We start from the raw sequence: 24,922 nt of genomic DNA, 5'->3' as shown, positions 1-24,922 counted from the left end.
TGCCGCACCCAAGAAGAGAAGGAGGAGGGGTGTGATCCCCTCCTTCTTGTGATGCCATTAGGTGTCCCTCTTATGGCTAAGTCCTAATCCAATTAGGTCTTAACCAAATCATGAATCAATTGGGTTCAATCTATGCTAGTCCTAATCCAATTAGAACTTGAATGAACCATGACTCAATTGAACTCTTCAATCCTAATCCAATTAGGAGTCATGTTGATTCATTAGATTAATAATTAATTAGGACTTAAGAAATCCTAATCCAATTAGGACTTATTTAATTTTAGTCTTAATCCAATTAGGACTCTAATTTGAATCCGAAGTCCTAATCCGATTAGGACTCTAGGAATCCTACTCCAAGTAGGAATCCAAATTTAATTCAAAACTCCTAATCTAATTAAAGGAATTCATTGACTTCGAACAACAAAAAGGAGGTCAATGAGCACTAACTCTCTTCTCTGACTTTTTTTAGAATAATTTTTTATTTGATTGATAATTTGGGGGGACGACATGAACGAGCGCTTCCTCTTCGACTTGGTCCGAAGACCAATCGAAAAATCGTCGTAGGGGGTAGTGGGGCGGCCCTGGTCAATCAAGTCACCGCCATTGACCAGGGGAATCTTTTGCCTCCTTCTAAGGTGTCTGTCAGGTTGCTCATCAGTCGCCCCCTTTCCTATTCAGCTTTGCTTGCCGCCTATTAAGAGAATAGGCCCCGGTTCAAGCGGCCTGCCTTACAAAATCGAAATGAATGGAAGATGCCTCTGGAACGTCGTTTTTTATCGGCTTTTCGGAAAGGGCGGGGCGCAAGAACAAGTCTTTCAATCGTTCCACGGCTTCAGATCAGGTAGAGGCATCTGTAGGAATCCTACTCCAAGTAGGAATCCTAGTCCTACTCCAAATAGGATTTTCAGTCCAAGTAGGAATCCCAGTCCTAATCCAATTAGGACTCTAGGAATCCTACTCCAAGTAGGACTCTTGTTTTAAGTCCAATTAATTAATTTCCTTTGTTCCTTCTTCAACTTATTATCAATCGAATTGATTACTTGTGATTCCTAATCACGATTCAACCATCGGATCAGTCAATGCCTCTAGTGTGTGTGACCCCATAGGTTCTACTCTGACTGGTAGTGAGATATATTGTGATCTCTATCACAATATCATTGAAAACTCCTTTCAATGGATTGGAACGATTCCAACTCTACTTATTAGGGTTTATCGATCATCGAGATAATCCCTGTGAGTCCCACCATCCACCAGTGACACCTAGCAGCATGTAGTGGCTACCCAGTAGAATAGAATGATGAACCTCTAGGTGCAGTTATCATGTGATACAGTCCTTCTATCGTGGATCCCTACAAGACGGAGGTCATGGATAACTCGTCAAACCCCTTCGTCTGTCATATGTCAAGATTTATTCGACTTAAGTTCGAGAGCGGAGAACTCTTTCTCTACTGTGTAATCTGCCCCGGCCGAGGTCTTACGAACTCAGTCTTATAAATCACATAGGATCTCTCCTTATCTATCAAGGTCGATAGATTCCTTATAGGTGCATACCCTACTCCTACAGTGAACCTACTGCAGCCAATCTACACTGCATGGACCCATATGGCTAGAGACCATGTATGTGTGCAGTCAAACTACAATAACTTCACTGTGAGTAGCCGAAGCATTGTAGGTCAAAGGACCAGTCACACTACTGCAATATCAAGCAAGTCACTGACGAGTGGATAGACATCCAAGTGACTTCTTGTATTGGTCACGCTCAGTACCCTTGTTCTCTAACAAGCACCTGCACTATTACTTCAGTGTCCCTACACCGTGGACTCGAGTCTCGTCCATCCATAGGGAAAGTAATGTGTGCACTGATCTCATCGGATCGATCATCGTCCTCGTGATGATCTATCGATCAGGAGCGTTTAGAAATTAATCACTAATAATACATGGCTCAAATTCTCAACTCTTGAGAATATGCACCATCATCTTATTAATTCCTTGGACGATTTATAGACACAATAATAATATGAATGAAAAAGATGCCTTTCATTTATTCAATAATAATAAAGTCAAGTACAAATTATGTCCTAGAATTAATAATGTGTCAGCCAAAATTGGCTTCTAGGGCATACATCTAACAGTATTGAACCTGGATTAGTCATCTCATCATAATCTTTTGCTTCTCTTTCCTTACTCTGAGACTTTCATGTGCATGTAAAGATTGTTAATGGGCCACGAGGGGCTGTGGAATCACAGCAGGACAAGTTTGAGGTCTTTTATATTGGTTATGGAAACCAAGAAATGGTTCCCTACAGTCGCTTACGACCTCTGAATCCCTCAGTCTCATCTTCACCTGGTTTGGTGCAACTGTGAAGCCTTGCATAGATTAAAGTCCCAAATTTAGAGGATGATTTTGGGCAAGAAGCTCTGGAGTATCTGAGTGAATACACTCTGAACAGTTCTAGGGAGTTCAGCGCTGTGGTTGAAGAAAGAGATACCTCAGGAGGAAAAGTAAAAGGGCAGGGAACTGGAACAGTTCTAATTGTAACATTGGTCGATGTGGAAGCTGGTACCAGTGTCAATGCTTCCATGCTGCAGGTTTGAACACATTCCCATTCTTAATTTTTATTTGATCGAACTTGGTAAGGTTTCAGATCAGGCCTGGAATATCATGGATTTAAAAGACTGGTAAAGAGAAGTATGTACACAAAATATTTTTACAGAAATTTGCTGGAATCTAGATTTAAATTTATTTTTATTTCTTGGCATTTAATAAATGAAAGAGCTGGTATTCTAATATATTCATTTCTACTTTACAGGTCTGGTCATTGCTAACTTGTGGAGTGAAATTAAATTTTAAAGCTGAGATATAAGAAATTGTACTTAAACCACACTTGTTTAAGTCAGTCATTATCTTTCTTTGTTTAGGTGCGCAATCGAGCTGAGCTTGATTTAGCCTAGGCGAGCTCTAGCTTGGTGCAGTGTTAATCTTGATCTTGGACACTTGGACTAGGATTGCCTATTTCCTAATTGAGCTGAAAATAAGCCTGTTTCAATTGGATCGATTTCCTTTGGACTGAGGTACGCTGTCTTGGTACCGGGCCCCATACGGGTGCCACCCTGTCGCTATATCAGTATTGCCTGGTACAAGGCCGGTTCGGCATACCAAGTGTCAGTATGCCTTTTGGACTATGTACCAGTACAGTATGGTACGCCCCATACTGCTTGGTTCGGTACGGTAGGGTGTACCATGCTTTGAACTAAATCTAATCAAGATCAAAATCAACCTTGATTCAAGCTTGAGCTAAAACTGTGATCTAAGCTGGTTTCAGCTTGAAATAAATCTTGCTTCAATCTTCACGAAACCCAAAAGATAGGACAACAAATTATTGAAATAATTAGGAAAAATCGTATATTTTAGTAAGTAGCAAACTGTTGTCAAAAAATTCTAAAGCCTATATTGGAACTATGAATTTTGGTGAGTATTAACATAAAAGGCGAAACAAATTTCTTAGGCTATGTGGGGGCTTGGGTGGGGGGCAGAAGGGTGTGGTTCGTTGTCACTGGGGAAAATGGGACAGAAACATTATTAGAGTAGACTGCCATGACTGATGAAGGAAATCTTGGTGGAGTAAAGCTAAGTGTTGTAGTGAAGCTTGCTGTTGGTAGAGGGTTGAAGGCCCAATTCTAGAGAGAGATGGGCTCAAGCTTGAGTCATTTATTCCGTGTTGCCATGCTAGTGAAGAACAAAGATGAGGTAGGGCACAATGGTGTTAAAGATCAAAAGAGCACAGAGGAATGGAGTGATGAGCAGATAGGCCTTCAATTGTCACACCCCTCCCATCTCCAACCCAATACTATTTTAGCCAGACCAAAAATCAAGCCCTTGTACTGATTCCTGCAAATATATGATTATCTGTTTTATCATAAATCATATATGATATATCTAATAATTTCAAGGCTTATAATTCATGCTTGAACTAATTTTGATCCAAAAAATTTGAACATGTTTGTTTGTTTACAAGTGGCTCGAGCCTAGATTTGAGTCTTCTGCTCAAGCAGCTTGAGTCAAATCCAACCCTATCCATGTCATATGGTCCTTGTTGCTTGATGGGTGTTTCCAAGCTTTTGAGAATATTTTTCTTTGACATTAGAATTTTATTTTTAGTTTTGCATCAGTGGAGTTGATTAATCTGTTGGCTTACTTGACAAACCACCTCTGATTCAATTGGCTTCGAATGGGTTAGGACTTTCCATGGATGGTGGCTCAGTATCTTCCTTTTTATTTCTATCTTTGCACACTATTTGCTGTAAAGTTATATATTCTAGCATTGATCTTTTTATCCTATTCTCTGCAGCAGTATTCTAATTTTAAAATATTTGGCTTTCAACTTACCTACTTTGCTGCAATACAAACGGTGAAGGGCGCAACAGTATTTGGCCATAAGACATTCACGTAATCAGTCGATTCATATTAGATGAAACATGAGAAGCAAATGTTAGGAGTTAGTGCTTGATCTCTTTGAGGCTGTCAAATGAGCAAGCTATTAGTGAGCAGCTTGTTCATCCCAAAATTTAGCTCAAAATGAGTTTGCTTGATCAGGAAATGTGGGCTAGAAATACAAACAACCCAAACTTGGGCAGAGCTCATTCATGTTCAGCTCGATATAGCTTGAAATATTTTTAACTGTAAATGTGCTTATTCTAAATATTATTATTATTTATTATATCATGTTATGCTTTTTTTTTATTACAAAAAAATAATTATAGACAATGTCACCTGGACATGTGACATGGTATCAAGTGTGCAAGTGTCCCAGAAAAGTCGGATAATTATCTCTCAAAATATCAGATATAAGCCATGTCTCAAAATTATGTAGGTATGTTTGTAAATAAAGATGTAAGGATGAACAATTTGGTAGAGCAGTTCGTTTGTGATTTGATAAAATTCTTAAGACCTTTTCTTAATGTTATTTTAGGCTTAAAATTTTCTAGGGACAGATGACAAAACCTGATATGAGCAGTGATTTTTTTTGCCATAGGTGTCCAATTGTTTGGACATGACAAAAAAAAATTTTCAGATCTTGAAGTGTCCAAGCAACATCGTGTATGCTTAGCTGCATTATATCATCTCATCTTGCGCCCTTTGATTCAGTCTCTAGCTTAACATCTCCTTGCCATCTAGTCAATCACTACCTAGTCACTCTTTCATCCTTTGCCATTTATTCTTGTATATATAAATATATATATATCTTCCTCCCATCACTTGTCATGCCACTTTTGCATCATCCCTCCTGACACCTCCCATCATCTTTTGCTTATCGCATAAATGTGTTATAAAAACTTAAGTTATTCTAACTTTTAGATTTTGATCTAATGGTTGGAACAAATATTAGAAAGGCATCTCAGCGGGCAATCTCAAGTTTGACCCTTAACAAATAACCTCCTGTTGCGATTTTTCTCAATACCTCCACCCCCCCCCCCCCCCCCCCCCCCCCCCTCTCTCTCTCTCTCTCTCTCTCTCTCTCACTCATAATCTGATGATGGTGAATAATAACCTCTAAATGTAGTGCTCAGTCTATCCTATTTTACCACCTTCTATGCTCCAGCTATTGATGCTGTTGCTGCCCAAATTTCCTTGCCCCTTTTGCCTCTGCCTATGCCACCTTCCCTTCTCTACCTTGAGCCTCTCATCATGATGGTCGACCTCGGTGCTCCAGCCTCTACACTAGCTAACCGATGTTTCCCACTTCATCCACATCACAATTAACTACTGCACCTCACTTGCTCAATTTTTTGTCTCCCATCAATTTGATTTTTTGGTCTCTTCAAGACGAAATCATGCTATCTTGGTATTTTCAATACACATCAGTCAACTTTTGAGCCAAGCTGAGCTAGATCTTCTGGAGTTCAGCTAATTTGCACCCCTAGCTGAATGCGATATATAAATTTTGGACTCGTTATTGTAGACAATAACATCACAGTAGGAGTGCATTTATGTTCCATATCATTACATAAAATCTATGTGAAAACTGCTACATGAAGTAAGCAATTTACATGGGAGCATATTAAGCAAGTTACATGGGACCATATTAGGAAAATACATGTTGCAATCTGTTTGCAGCACACTAGGCCTCTATATTGCTATATCACAATGCATTGTTACTATAATGGGCTGCTATAGTATTATATCAGAATGTTTTTATGCTCAAGTGGACTGGCAAACTTCCATTTCCCTTCTCTTATCTAAAAGTCAAGGTTGACCATGCACCAAGACTAAGCCATGAGAATGGTGATCCATGTAAGCAAGTACACATTCATGGACAGGAAGTTTCAATGAAAGGGAGAATAGAATCAGCCCTACAACATGAGTAGGATTACATTTAAAGTAGCTAAGATGTAAAGTTGGCAAGTTGTGTCGAGATGATATTTAGAGATACATGACTGCCATGAGCACTGTTGTCGCAATTCCTGTTTACCTAAAAATACGCTAAACAGATCATTATTAGAACCGACAAATAAAGTTTAAATTAATTTTACTCTTACCTTTTCTACTCGAAGAATAGTGGTCGTAAGAGGTCGATCCACAGGGAGGCGATTGGAGTTGCATAAAAATTAAAATGTTCGCTCGGATTCAAAATCGATTTTTGAATAATAGAAGAAAAATATTACTTCGGGGATATTGAATGATTCTCTAGTCTACCAGAGAATATTTTCTATTTGAAAATAAACAAAGGAAAGAAAGAAAATTTTACAATTGAAATATGATGCAGAGTAGGGGTCGATTTCTAGAGACAAAATATAAATTAAAATCGCCAATCGAACAGCAAAGATTAATTCCAGGGTTATCTTAAAACTAAGAATTCTAGAATGCATACAATAAATTGTAGAATATTAAATTAAAACTTAGACATGGATTGCATAAAAGAAAAATTATTGCATAAAAAGTAGAAATTAAACTGAACCTAGAACATGGATTGCATGAAAGAAAAATTGCTTGATTTCATAAAAAGAAAACTAATTACAAAAATAAAAAGGAAGATTGGAAGCCTAATGCTTCTTTTCTTCTGCAAAGAAAGCAAGAAATAACAAGAAACTCCCTCTTCTTTTCTTCTGCAAATAACAAGAAAATAAGAAAAGAAAACAGAGCATGGCTCCCCCTCGGTGGAACTCCCAAAACAAATAAAATAAAATACTCTTTTTTTTATTTTCTTCTTCTCGAAAAACAGAGGTTCCCCTATTTTTCTATTGAACCAGAGCTTCGCTTCCTCCTTTCAATCGATGGCCACCCTCCTTCCTTTTGAAATAGAGCTCCTTTCTTCTCCCCCCCCCTTTCCTCCTTTCCCAGCTGAGCGTCTCCCCTTTTTATAGATCGCCCAAGACCTTGAAGCCAGCGATGGATCCCTGAGAGGATCGTCCGGGATGCTCATTCGGGAAGGGAGAATGGATCACAGGCTGCTGATTTCGGGGCGTGATGCTAGAGGGCATATCGCGGACGGATGGGGCGCGCAATGGGGAAGGAAGCTAGGATTTTGATGCGGCTCGGACACTGGAAAATTCTGGGAGCACGTTGGGATTGAAGGCTGAAGAAGTTGCTGCGGGAGGCTGAAGAACGTTGATGACGGAAAAGATCCAGTTGCATCGTGGGGCCAAGGATGCGGAGATCACTCGGAAAGGGAGGAGATGCGGACGGTTGGGACGTTGAAACAGAGAAGGAAATGAGCCTGCTTTGACGCGAAAGAGGCGGACGGGTGGATTGCGCCGAAGAAAACAATTGCGGAAGGAAATCATCTCGGGGCCTTGATGCAGGATAATCACGGGATGCCTCGTCGCTGATCTGGGAGCTCGAACAGTTGAAGATGAAGCATGCAGCCAGAATACTTTCCTAGCCACACATGATCTTCCTTTATTTTGAATTCTAATGCACTCTAGACTGTGACGTGTCGACATGTGCTGCTCGGGTGCAAATGTGCTTTGACCAGGTTCAATTATGCTCCAGCGTGATCAGGCTTGAGGTCATATATCATCCCAATCTGTACCAAATACGTATTTAAATGATAACCTATGCCAAACAAAAAATATAATATTTTATCAGCAATTTTATCGTTATCTGTTGGCAATAATACTAATTAAAGTAGTAAGTAAATCACACTTTTGTGCTCTCATCACACCCCCCAACTAGCTTATTGCTAGTCTTTAGTAATTAACAAGCAAACGATAAAATGAGAGTGCAAAAGATATAGTTTAACTTATGACTTTTTATTGAAGCTAAGTACACAAAACTGAGATATGTATCCATTTTCGTAGGGAATCACGATTGCACTTAGCACGTGCAACAAGCCTTTAAACCCCTAGGTTATCCTAGTGGACGAGTGTTGTCTCGTGAGGATTTGCAGTGAAGTTATCCTCAAACTTCATCAGTCAGGGATTTTCATTGTTTAACTCAAAATTTGAACAAGTATTATTGTATGAACCTAGAATTGTAAGGACAATAGACTTATTGCTATCATATTTAAGCAGACTCTAACTCAAGTTCCATTATTCCCATCTATCTGCTAACAAGTTAAGAATGGAGTGAGGTGCAAGATAGTATCATATAAATGAGTGGCTTTCACTTCCAACGTGATCACTCTAATTTTCAAGACTTTCTAGAGTTAAATGGTAATGAACACCCAAGATTTAACTTTTAATCAGACTGAATGCTAAGAAGAATGACTTGTACAATATCTAGCTTTATTAAGCTTTCTAGCTAACCCATGTAGCGAGTGTTAGGCCAATGACTCCCGATCCAGATGGCTCAGAGCACTAGGTGTAAAGACACCCTAACAGGCTTAATAACTCAAGTCAACTAGGCTCCAAGGCCGAATTAGTCACTCAGAGTTTAATCTTAGCCATCCTCACCTTTTTACGCGGACACTCGTTGCTTGCCAAGCAAGAGGCCCGGTTACTCAGTGAGAAGACATACGATAAAATCATTTATATTTTTTTATCAATATTTTTTTTTTGATTAGGGTGTTCATCACACATATAACTTTAAATTATCTAGAAGATTAAAAGTATTCATATTAGTTGCAAGTTTACATACCCCACTATTTATGTGCTTACGTGTAGGTGCTAAATCATCTTCTATCATGTTAGTAGGAGACAGGTGGGACAAAAACTCAAGCTAGAACCGCTATTATATTCCTTAACTCAAAACTATTGTCAAGGCAATTCCTAGTTTATACAGCTAAAAAGATTAGAATTTGAGTTAGAAATTTGAAGTCCCCTCTATTTTTATTTTTTTTATTTTTTTAATCTTTTTAAGCAGAAAAATCAGAAATATTCTCACCCCCATATCCAAATTCAGCATTATTCTCAATGTTGAGAAAATTAAAACAATAATAGGATTGAGGAGACATTACCTGATTTTGGACCTTGATATGGCAGGATAACTTGAAGATTGGGAAAAATACCCCAAACGTGCATGTTAGTAATTTATTGAATTTTTTTAATTATTATTTTATTTTTATTATATATATATATATTATATATTATATATATATAATAATATTTACATGTTGGGTTGCCTCCAAACAGTGCTAAGTTTTATGTCTTTAGCCAGACAATTCTAACTTAATTAGTATAAACAAGATCTACCAGAAGTGTTTCTTCAACTTCTGGACTCAGATAATCGAGGTATGGTTTGAGGCGATGTCCATTAACTTTAAAAGATCTGCCATCCTTGGTACTGCCTATAATTATCGCACCATGCGGATGCACTTTCTCCACAATGTATGGGCCAGTCCAGCGGTATTTAAGTTTTTCAGGGAACAGATGTAATCGAGAGTCGTATAAAAGAACTTTCTGTCCTGGGTGAAATTCCTTACGAATGATGCATGATCTTCATGCGATCTTTGTACTTCTTGGCACACTTGTAAGCATCGTTTCTAATTTCTTCAAGCTCATCGAGCTGAAGCTTTCTATGTTCTTCCGCTTTGTTAAGATCGAAATTTAATAGGCTTTGTGCTCTAACTCGACAGGTAAATGGCAGGCCTTGCCGTAGACAGTTTTATATGGAGACATTCCAATTGGTGTTTTGTAAGCCGTCCGATATGCCCACAGTGCATCTGTTAGCCTAAGAGACCAATCCTTCCGAGATGTATTAACAGTTTTTTCAAGGATGGTCTTGATTTTCCGATTGGAAATTTCAACTTGTCCACTTGTTTGTGGATGATATGGTGTACTGACCTTGTGATTAATGTTGTACTTTCTCATAAGGGCTTTAAAGATTTTATTACAAAAATGTTTCCCCCCATCACTAATGATAGCACGAGGGGTGCCAAAACAAGCAAAGATAGATTCTTTAAGGAACTTGATCACCACTTTGTGATCATTGGTCTTACACACGATAGCCTCAATCCATTTTGATACATAGTCAACTGCCACAAGAATGTACTGGTGCCCAAACGACATAGGAAAAGGACCCATAAAATCAATACCCCAAACATCGAAGATTTCTATAATCAAGATAGGGTTCAGGGGCATCTCATTCTTTCTCGAAAGTTTTTCTAATCGTTGACATCGATCGCAAGATTTACAATAGTCATGCGCATCTCGAAAAAGTGTGGGCCAATAAAATCCGCACTGCAAAACTTTTGCAGCAGTTTTCTTCCCACTAAAATGACCACCACAAGCATGGTATGACAAAAGAAAAGGACATTCCTTTGATCGTGTTCAGGGATGCATCGTCTGATGATTTGATCAGGACAATATTTGAACAAGTATGGTTCACCCAAAAATACCATTTTATGAGTTAAGAAGCGGAATTTCTCTTGTTTGATCCATGAACTGGGCATTTGTTCAGTAACTAGATAGTTGACTACATTAGCATACCATGGAACATTGGCATGGGAAATCATCATTATTTGTTCATCAGGGAAGGTCTCGGATACAGGCATGGATTCTCCAGATGATTCAACAATTAATCTAGACAAGTGGTCAGCTACAACATTTTCAGATCCCTTTTTATCTCGTATTTCAAGATCAAATTCCTGGAGCAATAGGATCCAACGAATGAGTCTTGCCTTGGCATCCTTCTTTATGAGAAGGTACTTAAGGGCGGCATGATCAGAATAAATCAGGACCTTGCTTCCTATCAGATAGGGACGAAATTTGTCAAGAGCAAAGACAACAGCCAACAACTCTTTTTCAGTGGTAGAATAGTTAAGTTGGACGTCATTCAGAGTTTTGCTCGCATAATGAATCACATGGGGAAGCTTCCCCACTCGCTGACCTAGGACGGCACCTATTGCATAATCAGATGCATCATACATGATTTTAAATGGCAGATTCCTATCAGGGATCTTTATGATGGGTGCTGAGGTTAGTTCAGACTTCAGTCTTTCGAAAGCAGTTATACAAATTGGCGAAAAATTAAAAATAGCATCTTTCGCCAACAGATTGCATAAGGGTTTCGATAATTTACTGAAATTCTTGATAAAGCGGCGGTAAAAATCCGCATGCCCTAAAAAGGATCTGACTTTCCTAACAGTTTTGGGAGGTGGTAACTTAGCAATTAATTCTACTTTGGCTTTATCCACCTCAATTTTCCTTTGTGATACAATGTGTCCCAAAACAATATCTGATTGAACCATAAAATGACATTTTTTCCAGTTAAGAACTAAATTTTTCTTTTTACATCGTTCTACAACAAGGTCAAGTGATGCAGACATTTATTAAAATTAGATTCGAATACAGAAAAGTCATCCATAAAAACTTCTAAAAATTTTTCCACCATGTCGGAGAAAATACTCATCATACACCACTGGAATGTAGCCGGTGCATTGTATAACCCAAAAGGCATGCGACAATAGGCAAAAGTGCCATAAAGATAGGTGAATGTGGTTTTCTCTTGATCCTTACGTGCAATTGGAACTTGGTTATATCCAGAATAACCATCAAGGAAACAGTAATGAGAGTGGCCAGCTAGACGTTCTAACATTTGGTCAATGAAGGGTAGTGGGAAATGGTCTTTCCTAGTCATGGCGTTCAGCTTTCTGTAGTCGATGCATACTCGCCATCTAGTTTGAATTCGAGTTGAAACTAACTCATTGTGGTCATTCTTAATTACAGTGATTCCAGATTTCTTTGGTACGACTTGAACTAGGCTCACCCACTGACTATCAGAAATAGGATATATAATCCCTGCATCTAAGAGTTTAATAATTTCAGCTCGAACCACATCCTTCATAACTGGGTTAAGTCGCCTTTGTGGTTCTCTAGAGGTTTTTGCATCCTCTTCTCTATGAATTTTATGTTGGACCATAGAAGGGCTAATCCCCTTAATATCAGCTATAGACCAGCCGATCGCTTCTTGATTTTTCTGAAGGATATTTAACTTCTCTTCCTGTTCTTCAGTTAAATTTGATGCAATAATAACAGATAAGGTGTTGTTGTCCCCGAGAAATGCATATTTTAAGTTTTCAGGCAGATCTTTAAGTTCAAGCTGGGGAGGTTTGACACTTGAAGGTACTAGCTGGGATTCAGGTATAGGTAATGATTCAAATTTAGTAGCCCATCTGTTAGTATCCATTACAAGAATAACAATGCATTAACCTCCTGATTTGACTCTCCATCCTCACAATCTTGATTGAATTGGGCTAAACATCTTTCTAGTGGATCAGAATAACTTGATTCCTCGAAGAACTTGCTGATTATGTTCTCAATTATGTGAATTTTTTCTAAATCGTCCATCTCAGATGGTTGATTACTACTGTGAAAGACATTGAGTTGGACGGTCAAGTTTCCAAATATTAAGGTCATTATCCCATTTCGGTAACTGATCACAGCATTTGAAGTGGCCAAAAATAGTCTGCCAAGGATTATCGGGATGTGACTACCTGAATTTTTCACTGGTTCAGTTTCGAGGACTACAAAATCCATAGGATAGTAAAACTCATTCACCTTTACAATTACATCCTCAACAATTCCCTTAGGATACTTCACAATTCTATCTGCTAATGACAAAGTAATCTTTGTGGGCCTTAATTTCCCCAAACCTAGTTCGGTGTAGACAGAATAGGGTAACAGGTTTACACTTGCTCCTAAGTCTAATAGGGCCCTTTGGATGATCGTTTCTCCTATTTTTATTTCAATGGTAGGGCAACCAGGATCTTTGTATTTTGGGGCAATCTGTTGTTGAATGCGAGATGAAGCCTGTGCAGCCATATCAGCTTGCCTAAGAATGCTGGTTTTTCTTTTGACCGTGGTGAGGTCTTTCAAGAATTTTGTATAGGAGGAAATTTATCGTATGGCATCGAGGAAAGGTATATTTATTTGAACATTTTTAAAGACTTCCATTATTTCATCAAAGTAGATTGTTTCTTGGAGTCCTGAAGTCTACTGGGAAAGGGAACCTTAGGTTTGTATGTTTCTGTGGGTTCTTCCTTTTTTTCTGGTTTATCCTTTTCTTGACTCCTCTTTTGAATAGGGCTCTTATTGGGTTCATGTTTATTTTCTTTTACGTGTTCAGAAAGTTGGACTTTATTGTCCACTTGTTTGCCAAACCTTAAAGTGGTAATTGCCTGGACTTCATGGGTCAGATTTTCATTAGAATCGATTTGATACTGACTTCTCTGACCTTGTTGTCTACTAGGGTTAGGCACTGGTTGACTAGGTAGTTCACCTTTCTTCCTATCCCCTAGAGAGTTTGCTATTTGGCTCAGACTAACTTCAAGTTTTGCAATTGCTTGCGCGTGGAATTGGTTAGTCTGGGTTTAGGTCATGTTGGTTTGTTGTTGTTGTTGGATAAAATCTTGTTGTTGTTTCATCATATTAGCCATCATGGTTTCTAATGGTGAAGGTTGCTGTGGGATAGGGGCATTATAAGGAGGTAAAGATGGAACCAAAGGTTGGTTCATTTGTGATGGACCTATCCTGGGGAAGTTCTTCTGAAAACCTGGTGGACCACCTTGATGTTGAATAGGTTCATTTTGCTTGTATGAGAAATTTGGGTGGAACCTATTATCAGAGTGGTAGACTGGACTGAATGAATTGGGAGTGGGCTTCTTGAAGGCACTATATGGATTTGGAGCATTTGCTTGCTCAGTCTTAATGTTGGGTAGACTAGGACAACACTCCACTAGATGCTCAGAACTGTTACACAAGATGCATAAGCCTTGTGGCTCATGTTCCACTTTCATGATGGGATTTGACTCTTTTTGTGAGTTTGAGTTAGTGGAAACCGTAAAAGCATCCAACTTTTTGCTTAGATTATTCACTCCATTCACCAGATTGGACATGACATTTTTGAGTTCTGGATCTGTTTTTATTCCGTAGGTACTTGGTTCTCTAGACCCATAATCATCTCTATCTATCTCCTTACCGTAGCTACTCCAATTTTGGGCATTTTCAGCTAAGTCCACAAGGAACTCATAGGCTTGATCAGGGGTTTGGTTCATGAACCTACCCTTATGCATGAATTCAATCATGTTCCTATGTGCTGGAGGTAATCTTTTGTAAAAGAAATGTACTAGATCAGCCTTGTCAAGCCCATGGTGCGGGCATTTGATCAAAAGATCATGGAATCTTTTCCAAAGTTGGAAAAATTCCTCCTTAGATTTTTCTCTAAAAGTTCTGATGGCATCCTTAATTTTTTCAGTCTTTACCATGGGATAGAACTTAGCCATGAACTTCCTAGATAGTTGTTCCCATGGGATGGAATTTGAAGCAAGAGAATACAGCCATGCAGCAGCACGATCCTCTAAAGTCATGGAAAACAACCTTAATTTAATACCCTCTTCATCTAAGTTTTGATTTCTAAACGTTTGACAGATTGTCAAAAATTTGTTTAGATGAATATACGGTTGTGCACTCTCAAACCCATGAAATTTGGATAACATGTTTATTGTTGCAGCCCGAATCTCGAATTGGGCTGCATTATTAATTGGTAATACTATGCAAGTAGGGGGACTAGCGGATGTGGGTGCGAACAACTCATTCAAAGTTCTAATATGTTCACCCATTGTAGAGATTGATGGTTGGCTTACAATTCGCTGATTGTGATGAAAAGTTCTGTCAATCTCAGGATCAAATGGTGTTAACTTACCCCTTAATGACCTTCTACCATGCATACATTATCAATAGTTCATTAGATTTGACTCCTAAAATGAACGAAATCCTAAGAAAAAAGGAGGGCTAGACACAGATGACCACAACCAACACAACACAACAATTTGACTCTATTAGTCTTAGAATTAAGTGAGGTTTAGTAGCTTCTTAAATCTAGTTGCGTGGATAATTATTAGGTAAAAATTTCTAAAATTCTCTCCTAGATTAGATAGCTCCTAATCTTCCTTTCAGATTAAGATGAGCTTACCAGTTAAGCGATCCAGTAACCAGTGACCAGAAAAGTTCCGAGGTGTGTGGTGGTGCCAAAAGGGATATACCAGTACCACAATACCCGTAACAGTTCTCACTGTTGTAAAACTTTTCTAGACATCACCAATTACTAAATTCTCACTGGAGGGGCTTTCAGCCGCTTCTTTCCAAGAGTCTAATTGAGCTTGAAAGCCCTAAGGCCAATGCCTAATTGATTTTAATTTAATTTGGCTTAGGATATGTATGCAAGGTGGTGATTTTTTAGGCTAAGGACAGGTAATGACTTTCCGACCTTATCTTTTTAATGGTTTTGCCCTTAAATTATTTTATGCAAATGCTTAATACTAAATGTAGCAAATATTCAATGATTTTTTAAAGTTTATGGAATGTCATTAGGTTGTACTATTTAACTGAGCAAGCAAAATTTTTTTCTTTTAAAATTTCAAATTTCGAATTTCAGAATTCAAATTTTGAATTTAAATTTTTAAATTTTAGAATTTTGGATTTTTTTTAATTTTCTTTAAATTTTAAAATCTTTTTTTTCAAAATTTTAAATTTCGAATTTCAAATTTCAGAATTTAATAACTATGAAATTATTAGCTAAAAATAATCAAAACAAGAAAAATTAATAAAAATTAAAAAAAATTTACTACCGGAGTGCGTTCACTCCGGGCATCCAAAATTTGATTTGATCTTCGTGATCGTTCTTGCTTCTCGATTTGCCTCTCCGGCAACGACGCCAACATTTTGTTGTCGCAATTCCTGTTTACCTAAAAATACGCTAAACAGATCGTTGTTAAAACCAACAAATAAAGTTTAAATTAATTTTACTCTTACCTTTTCTACTCGAAGAATAGTGGTCGTAAGAGGTCGATCCACAGGAAGGTGATTGGAGTTGCATAAAAATTAAAATATTCACTCGGATTCAAAATCGATTTTTGAATAATAGAAGAAAAATATTACTTCAGGGACATTGAATGATTCTCTAGTCTATCAGAGAATGTTTTTTATTTGAAAATAAATAAAAAAAAGAAAGAAAACTTTGCAATTGAAATCTGATGCAGAGTAGGGGTCGATTTCTAGAGACAAAATATAAATTAAAATCGCCAATCGAACAGCAAAGATTAATTCCAGGGTTATCTTAAAACTAAGAATTCTAGAATGCATACAATAAATTGTAGAATATTAAATTAAAACTTAGACATGGATTGCATAAAAGAAAAATTATTGCATAAAAAGTAGAAATTAAACTGAACCTAGAACATGGATTGCATGAAAGAAAATTGCTTGATTTCATAAAAAGAAAACTAATTACAAAAATAAAAAGGAAGATTGGAAGCCTAATGCTTCTTTTCTTCTGCAAAGAAAGCAAGAAATAACAAGAAACTCCCTCTTCTTTTCTTCTGCAAATAACAAGAAAATAAGAAAAGAAAACAGAGCATGGCTCCCCCTCGGTGGAACTCCCAAAACAAATAAAATAAAATACTCTTTTTTTTATTTTCTTCTTCTCGAAAAACAGAGGTTCCCCTATTTTTCTATTGAACCAGAGCTTCGCTTCCTCCTTTCAATCGATGGCCACCCTCCTTCCTTTTGAAATAGAGCTCCTTTCTTCTCCCCCCCCCTTCCTCCTTTCCCAGCTGAGCGTCTCCCCTTCTTATAGATCGCCCAAGACCTTGAAGCCAGCGATGGATCCCTGAGAGGATCGTCCGGGATGCTCATTCGGGAAGGGAGAATGGATCACGGGCTGCTGATTTCGGGGCGTGATGCTAGAGGGCAGATCGCGGACGGATGGGGCGGAGGGCGTCAATCCGCGAGAATGGCTGTATCTTGTGCTCCTTGATGGCTAGAAATGGAAGGGGATGGCTCCGGATGAGGGGCGCCGCGGGATCGCTGGGAGGAAGAGGTCAGACGTGATCAGCGGGGCTTCAGGAGCGGCTGGGTTGCGGATGGAATCCGGAAGGCTGGATGCTGGGGACGTTGATCATGGAAGAGGGCGCTGGAGCTGGGGTGGAATGGAGCTGGGGTCTCCCGTGATCGATGGGAGGAACGCACGGACCGGCTGGACTTGAATGCTTGGGCTCACGCGATGGGGAAGGAAGCTAGGATTTTGATGCGGCTTGGACGCTGGAAAATTCTGGGAGCACGTTGGGATTGAAGGCTGAAGAAGTTGCTGCGGGAGGCTGAAGAACGTTGATGACGGAAGAGATCCGGTTGCATCGTGGGGCCAAGGACGCGGAGATCACTCGGAAAGGGAGGAGATGCGGATGGTAGGGACGTTGAAACGGAGAAGGAAATGAGCCTGCTTTGACGCGGAAGAGGCGGACGGGTGGATTGCGATGAAGAAAACAATTGCGGAAGGAAATCATCTCGGGGCCTTGATGCGAGAGAATCACGGGATGCCTCGTCGCTGATCTGGGAGCTCGAACAGTTGAAGATGAAGCATGCAGCCAGAATACTTCCCTAGCCACACATGATCTTCCTTTATTTTGAATTTTAATGCGCTCTATAGACTGTGACGTGTCGACATGTGCTGCTCGGGTGCAAATGTGCTTTGACCAGGTTCAATTATGCTCCAGCGTGATCAGACTGGAGGTCATATATCATCCCAATCTATACCAAATACGTATTTAAATGATAACCTATGCCAAACAAAAAATATAATATTTAATCAGCAATTTTATCGTTATCTGTTGGCAATAATACTAATTTAAGTAGTATGTAAATCACACTTTTGTGCTCTCATCAAGCACGATGATGCACTGATATAGCTAATAAATCAAAGAGGTGAAATCACAATATGCTTATAGTGAGTATGATAGTGCTGAGTGAAGTTAAATGAAGTGGAATAGGTAAGTATTGATGTCACAGTTATGAAAGTTGATTGCATATATGCTGCAAGTTGCAAAATTTAACCACCACAAGGAGCCTACCTTGCAATGGAGGGTTGCAAACCGAGGACCAGGGGCGGCCCAATATATTTGGAGGCCTAAGGCGGATTCAGTGAATGAGGCCTTGTTTTTTGAATAATAAAAAAATTAATAAGTATAAAATATTTAGAAAAAAGATATAAAAATAGATAGCCATCAAGTACATCATTTCAACAAAACTGCATGTATGCAACAAAGACAGATAAAATTTTTTTCAGCTTAATATAATTTTTGAATGGAAGCACGGAAAAGTAATTATGCTTAAGGAAGGGCCCATAAAACTGATTAAATAACTGAGATAATTAATGCTTGACAGTTCTGTTTACCATGTCAAGCAAGAGTAGAGCAGGAAAAGGTTATCCCATGGCACTTCATGGTCAAGGTAGAGGAAAGAATTTGTCCAGAAAGGAACCTCTCTATAAGAGAAAGTAGGGGCAGGGAAATTCACTCCATCTAATTAATAAAAGTCCCATCCCACCATCTCCCCTTCAAGTGAGTACCCAAGCAGCCACTACAACATCACGGCACAGCAGCCATTCAACCCCCCCTCCCTCCTTTTCTTTCTCTACCCTCCAAGAAGTCGATCTCCAATCCCCCTATCTTTCTTGCTGATGGCCCAGCTGGATCAGAAGTAATGTGAGGGAAGGAAAACCAAGACCAAAACCAAAAAAGAGAAGGGATGAAAGATAAGAGTGGCTTCAGACGTGTATCAAGCTAACCAAATCCCTCCTCTCTCTTTCTCTCCACCCAAAACAAAACTACTGTCCCCAACTTCCCAAATTGCCCCTCTGCAGGCCAGGAAACTCTCCACCTCCCTTCCATCAAGGGGGAAGACTCGTAGCCAGCTCCTGTTCCCATTTTATATGGGGCCTTTGCTTCCTTTTGGTCAGCCTCCCGGGGGCCTTCCATTGGCCCGGGGCCTTAGGCGACCGAGGCGGTCGCCTAGGGCTCGGGCCGGCCTTGTCGAGGACATACAAGTTGGTGGTGGGTTGAGCTGGCTGTTCTAGCCAACTAGCATCAAACAAGGACAAACATAAGCAAACTTGTGATAAAATTAGTAGATTTTTTGGATTTGCAAACATGCATAACATGGCACATATTAGCCACCAATGGAATTTACACCAATGAAATTTTTTTTTGAGAGGTCTTAGGATAGGTGGAAGAGAGGTACAACTGCCATCTAAGAAAGCACAATCCTAACATATGTACATTGAGATGATTGTGATAGTTTAAAAATGACATTATTGCTAGAGGATTATGAAGTTGATCTGGAAACCACAAGCCAAGGCAACGAAAACAAGGTGGTGGTTTTAGATAATCTGCCACCATGTAAGAGTGGAAGCAAATGGGTTCATGAAGTATCACTGTGGATGAAGATTGAAGAATTCATGATCGGCTATAGAGTTGCTTATTGGGCAGGCTAGGCTCAGCCTAGGTGACTGCATGGGCCTTACTTGGCCTTCGGGCCTCCTTCTCAGTTCCAAGCCCGCTACATACTGGGTTTTGGGCTTCTAGGTCGGGCCTTGGGGTGTTGGGTTTTCAGTTGAGGCAAGGAGGCATGGAGAAACCCTATAGAAACGGGATGGTTTAGGGATCTAAGTGGTGGGATAGGGAAGTAATAATGGGAAATATTGAGGTTACTTAAGGTAGTAAATATATTATACTATATAATATATTATATATTTATTAATTAAAAATTTATATAATCAGGTTCGGGCTGGGCCTAGGTTGGGTTAATGTAAACCCAAGATCGGCCCATTTAAAATATGGGCTTGAGTTTTAGGCTTGGTCCGACCCACTGTGCTGCAAAATAAGGCCCGAGCCCATTCTAAACATGCTGGGCTCAGGCAACCCAGCCCGCTCAGGATTTGACTAGGTTTAATTGTCTCCATTATGGACTTTAGACCTAGAATGGATAAAGCATCATGGCTTATGCAAATTCCAATCAAAGAAGGATCACCAAGAAGCAAACATTTGTGTGCACTTCAAATAAGAAGACCAATGAAATTCAAAGAAAAAAGAGAGGTAAATAACTAGCAAACATGTTGCCCCCTCATGCAATTAAGGAGAGGATATCAGAAACCAAAAAACTGGCATAGCAGGAGGTGGATATTGCAAGCTGGAGAAGATGGTGAGTATTTGAGTGGCACAAAGTGGTTGGCTCTTTTAAAGCCTAATGTTGGACCACAAAGTTGTAGACCAAGGGACCAACAATGTAGTACCCTTGCTTGGGCCCTATGCAAGAAACTATTGAAGGGGGAACAAAACTATATAGGACCACTAAATTGTAGTACTCATTATGGGTCTAATGGATTGAACAAGATGAATAATGATACTATTGTTCATCCACTGAAGCAAAATATAATTATTATTCATGGATGGGGAGCCAGGTTTGTCGTACTGACTGTACCGATCAGTACTAGTGCATACTGAGCATACCGTACCGATACTAAACCCATACGTGGTACGGGAGTTTGCACCGACATTTGGTACGCCAAATCGGGTACTGTACCGGGCATACCAATACTATAATAGGATGGTATCAGTATGAGGTTCGGTACTGAGACGGTGAACCTTGGTGGGGAGTCTTGCTAGTAATTAGAGAACTATTCACCTAAAAAGTAAAGAAAGTTCCAAAATACTGATAAGAGAAGCAGCAGAAAGGTTCAACAGGTGCTTACCAAAATACTTGAATGAAGAGTTAGAACATTTGAAGTGAATTACATTGGATTGGGATCAGTGCTTATGAAGAGAATAGCAGCAAGGCAAACATTAACGAAGGGTTTCAAGGTTGTCAGGACCATGAAAAGAAAAGGATGACCTGAGCATATCTTGCAGTCTAATTGGCTTCAATGTAGCGGCAATAGTCTGCTAGTCCAAAATGAGTTCCTCTCGAGGATTAGGAGCCCCGAGGTTCGAGAGCAGCCTGGGAAGGCTGCCTCAAGTCCATCAGCAGCAGACTGATAAATTCTGGCAATGACTTGGCCAATTTCTGCTAGCCACGACAGGTTATATTCAACTTGCCATAATGATTTAATCTAGAGGCAGTATTGGTTCAATGATGGAACTTCATTAGCAAGCTTGAAGTTTCAAGATGGTCGCAAGCAGGTAAGAACTTAAAGCTTGAGGAGTGAGTCTTGGAGTTAATACTTCTATCTTTTGAAATGAAGGCAAATATAAAACAGTTAGAAATGCCATCCCCAGCAGGTATGGCACCACATTGTTATGGTTCTTTTATATGGAATTTCTATGCTAAGTCAATGTAGGGTAATAGAAAGATTAAAAGAAATGCCAGTCACAACAGGCTATGTTCAAGCTGCCATACGGATTTAATCCAGGGGCAGTATTGGTTCAATGATGGTTAGAACTTCATTAACAGGGTTGAAGTTTCAAGATGTTTTCAAGCAGATGATAACATTAAAGCTTGAGGAGTGAGTCTTGGAGTTAATACTTCTATCTTTTTGAAAAGAAGGCAAATATACTGCAGTTAGAAGTGCCCTGCCCGGCAGGCATGACACCACATTGTTATGGTGCATGTAAATGGAATTTCTATGCTCAATCCATGGAGAGTAATAGAGAGACTAAAAGAAACTGACAGCATACAAAACATGCATTTCTAATGTTTGTGCAATATAGCAGACCTCTATACTATCTCTGACATTGATCAGTCGATTTATTAAGTCAGATAACTTGGTGGTGTGTAGGTTATGTTAGAAGCTGTTTCTTTATTTGCAGCTCATTTTCTAAAGTAGATGGAGACATAAACGTCGCTTTGTTTTCGGACACCTATGAAATCAACCTTCCTCGTGCTACTAAATTATGTTGAAGTGCATGATGTTATTGCTATTGGATGTGATATTACTAGATCCTTTGTATTACACTGACCTGAATGTATCATGAGCAAGTATGTCCAGAATTATTACTAAAAGCTCTAAACAATGATATCATTGAGTCTTTGCGAAATAGCATATGCAATGAGCATTTTGGATTGAACTCTTAGTTGCTTTTGATGATCTTTTCTGTGCTGAGAGTTGTCTTTTTGTACTGCAGGAAGGACTTGCTAGGCTAGAAAGAAGGAAGAGCTGGGACGCTAAGGAAAGAAAGGAAGCAGTCGACAACCTGCAAGAGTTCCATGAAAAAGCAAAACGGAATATGTTGAAGATATGGCAGTACGGGGATGTCCAATCCGATAATGAAGATTCAGCTCCAGTGGCAAGAAAAGCTGGTGGTCGTCGGTAAATAGAGGTTTTTTTAACTGATTGTGAGGTAAAATTATCTAGAATCATGGAATATAGCAGGTTAAAGAGGCAAAATTATCTAGGAGAGTTATTTTTATATTTATGTGCTTCCATTTTGTTGTTTCGTTCTCTTTACGGTTCCTTTTAAAGTTTGAAGGGACATTGATTTTGACAGCTCTCAATAAGGTAGTTCCCGGCATGCTTAACTCCTATGCTGGCCGCAGAGCAAGCTCCATAACTTGCCAGGGTAGTTCTGTACTGGTATTAGCCCTTAAGTTCAATTTTGGCACTTATTCATTATACGTAAGAAAGTTGCATCATGAACATTTAATGGATAATGAATCTCCTAAGGTTGTTTCTTAGTAAACAGTGTCCTCTTATTTCATGCTTCTGTTTGTGTGGATAAACATATTATATCTCTTTAAATTTTTCTATCAGTCATTCACTTAAACAAATTGATTGATACAATTGAATAAGTTGATTTTATGGTGAAGCATCTTTTATCTGAGAAGTCTCCTGAGACAATGACTTTTACTGTCATTTGGTTCGTTCCCCCTGTTTTTAATGATTCAGTCTCTTACTGTTGCTAATAAGTATCTGATCTTACATGCGATTTTATTTCTTTTTGTTGCGTGGACTTCCCTGCTTCTAGTGATGCTGAAACCTTTCTTATGCAGCCGTAGCGTTATGCATCATTTGTAATAGCACTTCTGAAGGAATTCTCATTATTATTTATTGCACTTATTTGTCTTAGAGCCTTTCATAACAGGCTTGATTGACTTGAAACCATGGAATGCCGTACCGGTCCGTACCGGCCGGTACGGGCCGGTACGTACCGGTCCGGCCGTGGACCGGTACCGGAACGGATAAAAAACCGGTATTTCCGGTTTTTTATCCGAACCGGCCGGTACGGGTGCGTACCGGCCGGTTCGGGCCCGTACCGGCCGGTTCGGAGCCCGTACCGGCCGGTACGCACCTCGTACCGGTGCGAACCGGCCGGTTCGCACCGGTACAATTTTTTTTTTTTTTTTTTAGAACCACAGCGCCGCGCGCTGTGGTTTTTGAAACCACCGCGTACCGGCCGGTACGGGACCGGTACCAGCCGGTACGTACCGGACCGGACCGGTACCGTACCGGTCCGGCCGGCCACCGGTACGCCGACCGGTACCGGTACGGCGGACCTTGCTTGAAACCTTGTGTGTACGGAGTTAACATGATGACCTTGTTGAGTTGTATGTAACTTGATGTCACCACTTCTTTTTTTTAATTTAAATACACCTATAACAAAGATGAGGAGATCTTTCAAAGAAGAATAAATGAATCGATGTTACTGAGAGAGAACCCGAAGCAGATGTTACTACAACTTATCAAGTTATTCCAATGTGGTAAGTAATCCAGACTAAATTGAAATAAAAAGTATTAAAAAGAAAAAGAAAGGCACAATGCAAGCAGACCTTTTCACCACCTTCTACAATTTATCCGGATCTCAGCCACCAAATATGTTGAGGTGGGGAAATCTAAACCAGCACGGTTGAAATCATTTTGATGAATTTGTATCTGCAATGGTTTATGGGAAGGCTATTACTATGGTTGTTAGAGATTCTTGATAGGGCTTTGGCTCAAGCAACAATTTTTGTACATTTAAAAAAAGAGCATTGATGAATACATGTGCATATCGTAAATTGATCTATATTTATATAAAACTATATCTGTATACAACTTTATATGATAAAATTTATATGATCATACTATTTAATGATCATACTATTTATATGATAATAAAATTTATATGATAAAAATATACAATACTATCTAGTGCCATGTTATCGTAGGTACTTATAAATTCAGCCAAATTATTTTATTTAAAACTTATTCTAGTTTGATTTCGCTTCCAGCAAGGACGTTTCTGTTGGATTGGGCCCTTGATCACAGGATGCGGCTGGAGTAAGTAGCAGGCTATACTTAATAGCACAGAACTCCCTAACCAATGGTGATTGGTGAACTCTTTGTACCTTGTTGTCGTTTTCCTCTTAGAGAGAACGGGAACTTTGTGTACCTTCTTCACTTAGGTTTCTAGAGCATTTCCACTGCCATTGCCCATATTTAAAAAATATCAGTCTTTGCTCTTGCTGTGTAATGGAGGGAAACAATTGGTAAGTACACTGCATATGATTATATAAACCAAGTTATAAAAACAAAAAGAGTGTCTAATCAGTTGGAAATCATAATTTTTCTGACACGCATCTTACGTGGGCGAAGCCAGTCTTCCACGAGCTTAACCAGTAATCTAATGGTTGGCTACGGGATAAAGAAAAGTTATCCTGTGACTTTATCTGTATGCACCGTTGCCTCAAAAAAATCTGCAGCTACCCTCATGAGCTTTGTACTTTTCTCTCGAGACATAAA

The 24,922-nt window shown here is 39.3% G+C and overlaps 1 pseudogene; it reads left to right on the top strand.

The window, feature by feature from the left end:
• The window catches only part of LOC103719801, a 30,785-nt pseudogene extending 8,059 nt beyond the window's left edge, over positions 1 to 22,726 (top strand).
• Positions 22,727 to 24,922: the final 2,196 nt, after the last annotated feature.

The sequence above is a fragment of the Phoenix dactylifera genome, unplaced genomic scaffold (assembly GCF_009389715.1).
Source record: "Phoenix dactylifera cultivar Barhee BC4 unplaced genomic scaffold, palm_55x_up_171113_PBpolish2nd_filt_p 000608F, whole genome shotgun sequence".
NCBI lineage: Eukaryota > Viridiplantae > Streptophyta > Magnoliopsida > Arecales > Arecaceae > Phoenix > Phoenix dactylifera.
The sequence above is the reverse complement of the archived record's forward strand: the minus strand, read 5'-3'. Positions and strand labels throughout refer to the sequence as shown.